The 12,379-nt window shown below is 38.9% G+C and overlaps 1 protein-coding gene across 3 annotated transcripts in view; it reads left to right on the top strand.

Moving 5' to 3' along the window:
- The window catches only part of LOC149150249 (Zinc finger C-x8-C-x5-C-x3-H type family protein), a 375,155-nt gene that overhangs the window by 194,541 nt on the left and 168,235 nt on the right, over positions 1–12,379 (top strand). The gene's annotated exons all lie outside the window — the stretch shown is intronic.

Below are 12,379 nucleotides of genomic sequence, written 5' to 3'. Positions count from 1 at the left end.
GTGCTAAAGGAAAATGTAAATATTGCAAGAAATTGTATGAAGCAGCAGGCTGACAGAAACAAAACAAAGAGAATTTGGAGTTTGAGAATGGGTATTTGTTAAACTTTAGTCTTACAAGTAGTTATCCTTCAAAGTTAAAACAAAAGGGAAAAATAAATTGGCACCAAAATTCTATGGACCATACTAGATTAACAAAAAGATTAGCCAAGTAGCATACAACTTAAGGCTTCGTGATAAAAGTCGTGTTCACAACGTTTTCCATGTATATTGCCTTAAAAAGGCACTTGGCAAGCACGAATCAATAGAGACAACACTTCCGACTTTAGATGACGAAGGGTGGAACATTTTAGAACCAAAAGGAGGCATCACCGTCAGGGAAAATAAGTTGCGATCACAAGTAATCAAAGAATACTTGATTAAGTGGAAGGACTTACTAGAAGAAAAAGATTCTTGGGAGACCGTTGCATTCCCTCAACAACATTCTTCATTACCTATGCTTTGAGGACAAAGCATTCTTTCGAGAGGAAGGCAATGTTATGTGTAAAACTATTGTATAATTCATTTAATTTAATAACTAAACTAAGGGGCATGATCAAAGCTCAAGCCCCCTCATGTAATGGGCCCTTGTATGTATTTAAAGCTAGGGCTTGTCTTCATTGTAATCAGGAATAAAATATATATAAATATTCATGTTTGGTCAATTAATGAGCTTAGACGCTCCACTATTATTCATGAGTAATACATGCAATAATGACATCTAGTTTCTATGCAATTGATTTTTAATAATTTAGGGGACAATAGAAAAACACTAGATGAATAATATATTCCATACATTAGACATAAAATACAGAGAAGGTTCACATACAATATAACATGTATGAAATTCTTTCATTGGTCTGAAATAATTTCTCCAAAGACAAGAATACAACTCCAATAAACAAAATGCTCCATAGATAACATCTGTCCAAATGTACAAGAAGGCTGAAATTCTCTAAGAGAGGTCAAATTAGCCCATTTGATGATCATTGAAATGAAAAGTCCTTCCTCTGTTTATGTGAGGAGGATGGGGTCTAGTATTAGCCTAAAAACCCCTAATAACAAGCTAAATCACAAGTATCATTGGGGTTACAAGCCAACACACTAGCTTTTGACAATAAATGCAAAACAAGTCTACATGTGTGAGTTTCTAGGCTTCTAAAGCTGATGTCATGCAAGAAATAGGCTCCAAATGCCATGTGTTGGTGCTACAAGGTGCCATGTGTGATGTGGTAGCATATAAAGATTATGTTTTGAGGGTTGGCCCTCAAATCAACCTCAATAGGTCTTTGTGGTCCCAAATCTCGTTGGGGCAGCACAAAGTGGTTTCCATGGGTCTTCAACTGCTGATGTCCATCTACGCGCCAACGTTGAGGGCTTTCTATGTGCTGCTGGCCCTCCCAAGTCTCTGAATATGAGACCATCCTCATCTGGGCCCTGAATCAACTGCCATCCCTCATGTGGTGCTAAGGCCGGCCAGGGGGCTGTTGGGTCTAGGTGTATCATCTTGAAGAATTGTCAAATCCAATGTAAAATGGTAGAACGTCTTGGGTGTAGGAGGTGCCCAAGGTCATGCGTGATGTGCTACTACTGCTTGGAGGCCCAAGGCTCTCAACGCTTCACATGTGAGTGCCAATATACTTCTCTGGTGTCATGGGTACCTGTGGGTAAGGTGCCCATGACAACCCAACATAGTTTCTAGTGAAAGAAACCAGTCATTAGGGATAATAGTCCTTATTGCATCTAAGTGAACCAAGCTTGAACGAATGGTGTTTCCTCCCTAGGTAGGAGTGGCTAAAGGACAACCCTATTAGGTGTTTCTAAGCCCCAAGGGGAAGTAACATTTTCTAAGTCGACCCTTCAATCGATAGGTGTTAGTGAATGATAATGATGATATAGTGGGGAGAAGAATTCATGATCAAGGGCCATAGTCAAAGGGACTAGCATGATGGGGATCCACATCCCAAACGTATAGATGTGAGGAAGCAAAAATCATGGATGCATGAGTTACAAACTCAGGCTTTGTTTTTGCACCTCTCTTGTGCGATTTTTAAGTGTGCTTGATTTTTCTTTATATTATTGCTTATTTCTTATTGTTTTATTGTATTACTGCTTTGAATGATATAGCAGTTTTATTGCACCTTAATGTTCAGTCAATTCATCGCTCATCGGGGTTGGCACATGCAAGGGTTCCTTTTGATGATGTAATGGAGCAATATGTGATCAAGAACTAAGTGATGGCGACAATGAGTGAGGTAGAGCTCATGCTGGACTTTTGCCCACGTGCTAATTTGTATATCTCGACCATCTTTTGCATTTTGATATTCTTTCTTTTGATTTTGTTTTGTGGCCATGATATGCTCTTTTTTGTTTTTTTTCGTTGCATCAACCTCCTAGGGAAAAGTTGCTCGGCCCTAGCCAGGTATGCAGATGTATGGGTTCTAAATCCTAGAGAACCAATGGTTAGTTGATTCTGAAAAATGGATGTGATATAAGGGCTTGTAATGTGTGATGGAAGATGTTAAAGTATGACATAGGGACGGGTGGAGCTATGCTATCTCAATTAGGGCTTCCCAAGTAGTGCCCCTCATATACCCATTGGGCCATTAAGAGAGGTCCTATTAGACTAGGATCGAAGATTAACCCCCCATTTAAGGTGTGAGAACAAGGTCACGGTCAAAACCCCTCCTTCTTCAAAGCCATCCCATAATCCATATGAATTTCCTAAATGCAAACAAGCATAAGCACCTAATTTCAAAATAATTAAAGCACATGTTGATCAGAAGCCCACCTTTATTCATGTGCTCATGCTAGATGGGTGAGAACAATGTTGCCGGATGCTTCCCCCCTACCCCCATGGATCCAAGGTTGGAACTGCATCTTGTACAAATCCTTGGGTGATCCTTCGATGGATTTGTGTTTCCGCCGTTTTGAGAAGATTCCTAGGAATCTAGAACCACGTGGGCCCGATCCGTGGATCGAGAAAAGGATTCTTCGCGGATTCATGGAGGTTTGGGCATAGTTTTGCGCAAATTTGCAGGGAGATGTGTAGTTCCACAGGGTTCTATTTTTTTTAAATTTGTTCTTAGACTTAATTTGGGTTGGGGTTTCTTTTGATGCTCCTTAGATGCTCCCTCATGGTAATGTTAAATTCTTAAAGTAAAAGTGACATTCTCCTTTATCTTTCATTTTCATCCTTTTACTTAAATTTTTAACATTACCATGAGATGACTCAAGATGTGGATTGTGAATGCATTATTGTTATTGTTGCTTGTTGGTTGGAGCATTATTCCATGCGTTGAAGTCTTGGTATGTACATTGAATAGAGCTATTGCACACTAGTTGTTTGGTGCTCAGTTACAGAGGATATTGTAGTGACATTGAATTGTGAGTGAGTGCTGCTTCTTCCTCTTTAGTTCATAGTTGTGACTAGAAAATGGGCAAAGTTAATGAAGTTTTAGAGTTCCTGAAAACTTTGATACAATCTTGTGTTGATGGCACAATTAAAATCAAGAAGGAAACTTTGCCTGATATTAGAACTTGTTTGCAAAATGCACAAGAAAAGATAGAATTCTTGCAGCTTGAATCTTAGCTACAACAACGTATTTGTCATTCTGAACTTGTTTTTGTTCAGAACAATCACATTTTTGAGTCAAAAGTTGACTCCAATCAACATGCAAAATCTAATCAAGACAGTAAAGTTGAGGTTGATTCAAGAGCAGATTTGCATGTAGAAGCAAAAATTCAGCTTGTGCTTCCCAAGTTCATCATCAGACCTTGGTAAGAGCTTGTTAACAACATGCACATAACTGGTCTTGGATATGACAAGGATGTGTCCTTTTTTATTTCGGACTATTCCAAGCCAATCCAATTTCAGAGTGCTAGATTTCTTAAGGACAAGTCATACTCACCTGCTTCTCCTCCACAACAACGTATTGTTAAATGCCAACATTGTGACAGAGTTGGCCATGTGAAAGATCATTGTTTTGATCTTCACCCATGCAAGCATTGTGGTCAACACACTCATTCTTCATAAAGAAACCTCTTGCAAGAACAAAGATTCACCTTGGATGGATCGCTTCTTGGCAATGGGCTTCAACAACTAAGAAGATATTTCAGCCATATGTCAGATTTTTTTCTAGAAAGTCTTGCAGTTGAGTTTTCTTCATCTTCTCACCTTGTATCTGACAGGGGGGGAATCGATGGTCATCTATAAGTTTCAAAGATACATCAAGCAAGCTTGAGCCACAACCTGAACCTGGTGGCTGAGCCTACAAGCAAAGACAACCATACCTAGATTCAGAGTTGTAACCAGAGACAGAGAAGCCCCTAAGCATGGCTTTTGTTGGTGGCCTTCCTTAAACCACCACAGGTTGAGACCTCCCTTTTCAGGTTGAGTTTCTCCATTTTTTCCACATGTTGAAGACCTCCCTTTTTCCAAGTTGACGGTCTCCCTCTTCAAAGCACTAAGGATCACTTCCTCTAGTAGAAAACTTTAGCTTCTTGCTAGATTTGGAAGAGTTCTGGGAATCGCACTAAGCGTTCCAGGTTGAGATGCAAAGTTCTCCCTTTTCACAAAAAATGGGAGCACTTCCTCTAGCATAAGACTTCAACTTCTAGCCAGATTTGGAAGTCTTCCAGGAACTACACTAGGCATTCCAGTGTTGGTGGTCATCCTTAAACCATCGCCGGTTAAGACCTCGAGTTCTCCCACCTTATGCCATCATCTCAGAGAGCAGATTCAACTTATTGTTGTCATGCATTGTTGTATTTTTGTATTAGAGCTCTCTTCTTGGACTTGCATATACCAGTGTTGCGAACATCGCAACCAAGATTAAATTAGTGAGGGTCAAAAATTAGAAAAAAATGGGGAAAATCGGGAAAAATCAGTAAAAATCGGCAAAAATTGACAAATACAAAAATATTCCTTTTTTTTTCAATTTTTTTAATATCTAAAGCATCCGCAACGTAAAATAAATGCATTGACACAAATATGATTAAAAAACTAATATATAATATGTGTAATATCATTTCTAGTGCTACATCACACATAACATTGAATCATGTCCTGAATACTAAGTACTGAGTCCCAACTTAGCCTCAAAATATCAACAAAAAATATAATAATGTATCTCATATCATGAGTCATATTGTCATATACAATGAAATGAACCAAATAACTAATACTACTAATTTCTTCTGCCCCTCTTGTAAGAAAATGCAACAACTTTCCCTCTAGATGTAGATGGCGGTGGAGCTAGCAGTGGACTCTGCTGTGCTCTAGAAGCTGAAGAACTAGGAGCTATAGGAGGTAGACCATGTCCTCTACTAGTGACAGGGGTAACCTGGGTAGGTGGTGTCACCTCCTCCTCATGTTGCTCCTCCTCCTCCTCCTCCTCTACCCCCTCCACTACCTTCTGCTCTAACCAATCAGGGGCCGACTCCATGATAGGCCTCCCGGCCTCAACCCTCCATGTAGTAGTGGTGTTAATCCCATCCAATGAGATGGCCACAATTGAAGATTGTAGTAGATGTAGACCATGTCATTAAGTCGCTGGGACTCCAACATGTACAAGGGTCATAAATTAATAAATTATAAATAATAAAATAATAATTATAAAAAAATATTATTTAATGAATTAAAAAAATTAATTGGAAATTTGGAATATTTTAACCTGTTGGGTTTCTTGGTGTGTATTTTTTCAAATACACTCCAGTTGCGCTCGCATCTCAAGGATCTACATGTTTGGCTGAGCACTCGAATGACAAGCCTTCGAAGATTGGGTACTCTGTCACCATAGCTTCTCCACCATGCATCTACAACAAATAAGATAAACATAAGAAAAAAATGAAATTTGAAAGTTGAAGCAAAGTATGAACTCGAAGAGACAATGAAATTTGAAACAAACTAAAGCTTGGCATTTTAGTCTTGTTATCCACAACAACCATGTCAAAGCTAAATGTGCCACTTGCCATCCTGTATATCTCCATTTCTTTGGAGATTTCTGCACGTTCTGCTGTAGATGTCACCATCCTATGAACACGAGTGAAGAATCCATCCATGACCTTAACATCAAATAAGAAACCACAAGAGTAAGCAAATGTGGGGTTCAAGGAGATCCCTACAACATGAGTGGGACGATGGAGTGTATTGTTCCATTGCTCATCAATCACTTCCCCTAGGAGTTGTTGTTTTTTAAACCTCTCATCTCGCTTATCATCATAGTAGGTCCGAATGGATTCTTTGGTGTTGAAGAAACTGTAACTAGGTTCGGTCTTCATAAATGTAACTTTGATCTTTGTACTTGTAAAAGAAAAGAATTATTATTTTTGTCATGATCAAGAATGGGTTTCTTGCCCATTTGATAGGTCAAGCACATGTCTAAAGTGCTTCTAGGAAAGTCAAAGAGTCAATGTAATTGTTGAAGACCCATGTGGGCATGTTACACTATGTAAACATATGTATTAGAGTCAAAGAAATATGTCAAAGAAGATCCTCCAAAGCAGAGAAAAGTCTCCTCTTCAGGTCGGCTCAAGAAATGAATTTTTATGCACAAATGTCAAGTCGGCCTCTCTAGGTTATGAAGTCGGCCTAAAAGGAGGGACAAACTCCGATATATAGAAGAGTACGGCCTCACCATTAGACCATCAAGTGATCTCCGAAATCAACGAAGAGAAGAGGCAAGAAAAGTACTCTAGGGTAGCGAAGAAGAGATAAAAGAAATCCGAAGTTCTGGGACTGTTTTTGGGCTCCTCTCTGTCACACGTACGTAGGAAAAGAAGGACATTCTGCTGTTGCAACAAGTTAGAAATTGGAGCCCTACAAGAGGTTTCGGTTCGACTGAAAAGAGGTCTCAAATAGGCCTCCATATCAAGTGAAGTGGGTCCCATCTCAAGCGAAGGAAAGGAGCAAGCTAGAAGGCCAATCTTGTGCCCTATATCAACCACATGTGCGAAGAAAACATAGCAGCAGTAAGGGTTAAGAGGATCAACATCTAACCTCAAGGACATACCTCAAGAAAGGCCTCATTCTCCAGCCTAAGTATCAAGGGGAAGGGAAACTGCAAAGCAAGGTAGAGAAGGAAAGAAGGATACCAAAGAAGAGGTATCTAAGGAGACCTAGGGTTTCTATAGTTGTCAGGAAAAGAGTTGCCAGTTGCTGGAAGGAGTGTAAAGGGAGCGATCAAGGTGCAACCCAGAAGAAGGCATCAATTGAAGGGTAAAGAAAGAGAGACTATGTCTTGTGCTTGAAGGATCTACTGGTCAAGGGTCTAGGGTTCGACATTTGTGAATTGAAGCTTCAATAAGAGAAATTTGCAGAAGGGTTTTCCTTTCTAGGAGAGAGAGGTTTTTTCCCTAGCAGAGAGCCATTATCTTGTGTTCTTGTCTCTTTTGTTTTGGTAGCTATTTGATGAAGTAAGAAGAACACACACTAATAATAATAAAAGAAGATTGTGCTAATAAGAAAAGTAAAAGTACTTTACAAATTATTATCATCGTCAGAAGAATCTCACTATAACCCAGATGCCATATATTCTTCATCATGGTTTCAGAGCTAAGGTGACACATCAAGGAAGGGCATCTCAAGAACACATAAGAAGATTGAAGCATCAAGATCGAGAAGCAAGGGCACACAAAGATTGAAGCATCAGATCTACAAGCAAGGGTTCTAGATCCATCAAAGACAAGGAGCATATCTCCTCTCCTAGATCCATCAAGAAGGACTACCATCCTGGGAACAAAGAAAGAAGGAAGCCTTCCATCTAAAGGCATCTACAATAAGGTTCATCCAAGAAGGGTTTACATCAAAGGCTCATCATCTTCAAAGGAAGAAATTTAGATCCAAACCAATCATTGAAGATCTCCAGATCTACACATTGAAGAGTTTTCATCAAGAAATAAATCTGTCACAAGGCACCTTGAAGGAAGCATCTTGAAGAACTCCAAGATCCAAGAAGCTGAGACTTCATTCATCAAGGAAGCATCAAGATCTCCTGATGACTAACACTGTCAAGTAAGTATTTTTATGCCCTCTTCTGAAAATATAAAAATGTCTTTTTGCAAGGAAATCAACAAATTGGTTGGGACTGCTAATTTCCTTGCATGAAAAAAGAGGACTGATCTATTTCTTAAAGAAAATGAACTTATGGACTACATCAAAGGGAGTGTCATAGTTCTTGCTAAGGAACAAACTCAAGCCCTAGCAAACTATAATAAGGATGAAAGAAGGGCTCAGAGGATTCTGATAGAATCCATCAAGGACCCTCTTATTCCTTATGTCTCCAAACTTGAAATATCCAAAGAAATCTATGATAAGTTGGTGGAACTATTCCCAGTTAGTACAATTGGAGAAGTGATATCATTGCATAATGAACTATATAAAATGAAGAGCTCCAAGGAAGAAGGAATAACTCCCTACTACATGAGGGTATCTGAGATGAGAGACCAACTGCAAGAACTGGGAGAAGTTATGTCAGACAAAGAGATGACAACTGTAGTGCTGAATGCATTAGCTGAGGAATGGGGCAACTTCACATCAAGTATATATGCCAAGAAGGAAGCTACCCTGTTGAATGAACTTTGGTCTCCATGCAAAATTGAGGAGATTAGACTCAAAGCCAAGGATGATGTGGGATCAAAGGAGAAGGCATTCGCTGCTATGGCCAAGAGAAAAAGGAAATTTGGCAAGTTTGGTCCACAGAGAAAGGGTAAAAGAGATATGTCCAAAGTCCAATGCTTTGAATACCAAGAGTATGGACACTATAAGAGAGATGTCCTAAGTTCAAGAAGGACAACAATAAGAGGAAACAAGAAGAAGCCTACATTACCCAAGAAGTGAAAGAAGAAGATAAGAAGCAGAAGAAGGAGGACCCTCCAAATCTCTACTATGATTAAGATGAACTTCTTCACATACGTCTTCTTTAAAGTTTCGGGTGTCATAGGAACATGTAGCAGTAGGATAGAATGCATGGCTTATGGGAATGGCATCTTCAGGAATATAGGAGCATTATGTAGAGATAGCTCAGATAAATACATTCATGTAGTAAGGATGAAACCATTAGATAACATCATCAATTCATAAAGGAATGATCATGATCAAGAAGAATCATCTAAAAAGGCCATTATCATCAGCAGAAAGGGGCATTTGCAGGATGAGGACTACAAGGATGCTCCGGTGAAATCTTCAATACAAGGTTCATGAGTTTAAATAAAAATCAAATGTCTCGAAAAGAATTCCACTTATGGAGATTCAAGAAAGGATGATATGTAGGCAAGGAAAGATGTAGCAAAGCAAAGAAGATTGAGGTAATCTCAATCTAGGAATCTGTCAAAGGAAGCTGAGATGATCAAGGAAAGAACTAAGATGAGGTATGTATGAATCTATGTTTTTCAAGTCATGTCATCATTTGTATCAATGGGCATGGGAAATTTCTCTGGTAGCATGGTCACTCACCGATAAAGGTCAACATGAGAAATGCCCTCATATGGAGTATGAGGTGGTTGACAAAGAAAATCTATAAAGAAGCATATGATAAAGAGATTAGGGATAAAAGGACACCATGGACATTAGGAATCAACATCCGACAGATTTGTTGAAGGCATCTCCCAGAAAAAGGCACGAGAATTCTGACAAGGGAAGAAAAATAAAGGACCCTTGACACCTGGAAAGGCCTTGGATATATGAAAATGCAGGATGCTGATGATTCAAGCCAACAAGATGTCATGATGAAGAGCCATGTCGAAAGGCCCTGTTTGACTTAATGTTATATTGTGATTTTTCTTGAGTAATATCTAGATGGGTTCATGTAGGGCTACTAGAACAAGAGTTGTAAGTATAAGTACAACTAGCATTCATGTGGAGGATGGAAATTCCTGAAAGAAACATAATGAAGAAGTATTAGCCATATGACGAAGGTTCCAGATATATATCAAGAAGGCGACTTTGAAGATGTCAACTCCTCCAATCTCTTAATGTAGTCAGCCTTTTCATTTTGAAGAATGCGTCCTCTAAAGTCATCATAAGAAGGGACTTTGTACCCTGGGCCAACAATAGCAATAGCATCAACCGCTGGTTGGAAAAATGCGTTGTTCCTTGCAACGCTGAAAGGAATATCACTCCAAAGAAGAAACTTGCCCAACAACTTGTGAGCTTCTTCTTTCTCCCTTTTTTTAATAATTGAAGTGATAGATGGTTGTGAACCAAGTGTGGTTCTAGGAACAAAAAATGATGAGGTAGCTACAGGGTTGGTTGTAAATGCTGATGGTGAAGTAGAACCAGTACCTCTCTCATGTTCACCTCCCAATATTGACACTCTACTCCCTGCTAGTTGACTCTTTAGAGCTGACTTGGACAATTTGGTTTTCTCTATTTCTTTCAATGATCTGAGGGCTCTTTGGATGATTTCTGGATTTGTATTTGTGCAAGGCCCTACCTCATGTCTAGGAACTTGTGCAAGGTGATACTTAAATCTGTATACCTCCCTGTCATATGATGCCCACATAACTTGCAAGTCAAATTTGATTTGTCAAACCCTCCATCAAGTTCACCAAATTCCCACAGAGGGTCCAATTTCCTTGGCATGTTTGTAACTTTGTTGAACTCTTGAGTTTTAATGTAAGATGAAGTTTGAACCTAGGGCACAAGAAGAATTGCAAGTTAAAAAAATAATATTAAAATTTACATAAAACATTTTGAATTTTTGACCAAAAAAATCCCTCAACTCAATGCAACAATAATGGAAAAAAATACACATTCAAACCCAAGCAAAAATGATGGAAAAAAACTAGGGCACAAGAAGAAATTAAACAAATAAATTTAACAATCATGATTTAGCATCTTTGACCAAAATAAACCGTCTCCACTAAATGCAACAAAAATGAAAAAAAGACAATTAGATCCAAACAAAAATCGTGGAAAATAAATGGGTGATAGAAACCCAAGGAAAAACAAGAAGAAAACAAATAAAAAGGCCAAATTTGATGCCCATACCTGAAAACCATGCTTTGCTGAATAAACTTGGTCCAAACTTGAAATTCTTTTGCTTGGGATGCTAAATTCCTTCACCTTTTCCCTTGTAGATGTGTTCTCCTCTTCCCTAGCTCTCACTCTTGCCGTTTGTTTGAAAAAAATGGGGAAAAAAAAATAAAAAATCACTTTTAGAATTCGCTGTTCCGCGGCCCCATGGTTTTTTGGGACCAGAGCGCGATTTTTGGCAATTTTTTAAAGTAAAAATTTGCTGATTAAATTGTTTTGGCAAAAAAATCGCGATGTTTGCATCACTGGTATATAACCCTTCGAAATAAGGGGGGAATGTTGGACACCTAATCCGCTAAGGGTTATGGTGTGGAATGTGAACAGTCAATGGAGTCCAAGGGACCACTTGGAATATGGAAACCAAGGGTCATTAGAATTATTATAAATGTATACCTTTGTGAATCGAAATGCATTCAATGTTCTACCTTAATTTGTCTATCTTTCCATGTGTGTGTTTAACACTGAAGCATTTAAAAAAATTGTGAAATGGAATGTGGACAAACTGTTTATAGGAATGGATAATTGTTTGATAGATTTGAAGCTAAGTTGCACAATACAGGGAAATTGGTATCGGTACGAAATGTGACCCCCCTAAATATTGAAAACGGAAAACATGATATATATGTGTGTGTGTGTGTGTGTCTATTGTTGGGTGTGGAGCTTGGTTATCTTCTTGATTCAGAGGTCTTGTTTTACTCGCGTTTGGATCCCAATCCTTGACAGGGGGATGTGGGGGGGCTTATCCCCACACTAGTTCCGCAAGGGGGGGTCCAGTCGGGGTAGCAGCAAAATTGCCTTGTAAAAAATTGTAATTTTGTAGTTAATCTAGGCTGTAGAATTTATGTTAATTTATGGTTTTTTGTCCTAGAGGGAATGAGGTGAGTCTTTTTATAACTTGTGAGAGACATCTAGAAACATCCACAAATTACTTTAATTGCAAAATAAAAAAGTTAAAAGAGAAAAACAAAAAAAAAATCTAAAAAACGTTTTTTTGAGCAGAAACATGGCTATACAGGCCTGAAACGCATTTCAGGCCGTACAGGCTGCATTTTAGCCTCAGTAAATGTGCCCGTACGGCCTGAAACACGTTTCAGGACTTACGTGTTTCAGGCCTTACGGGCCGCGTTTCAGGCTTGGGAAATGTTCCCGTATGGGCTGAAGCGTGTTTCAGGCCCGTAGCATACGTGTTTCAGCACTTTGTCCTAGTTTCTGGGAGGAAATGCCCCCCTGGCCCATGTTTCCTGCAACATAGATTTGAAGGTTGAAGTATCTCTAGTGTAAAAAAGAGATTTTTGGTTTGTTTTTCCA

This window comes from Pinus tabuliformis, chromosome 9, assembly GCF_031772625.1.
Source record: "Pinus tabuliformis cultivar Carrire ecotype Pingquan chromosome 9, CPIR1, whole genome shotgun sequence".
NCBI classification, from domain to species: domain Eukaryota; kingdom Viridiplantae; phylum Streptophyta; class Pinopsida; order Pinales; family Pinaceae; genus Pinus; species Pinus tabuliformis.
This window is presented reverse-complemented; position numbering and strand designations above follow the sequence as displayed.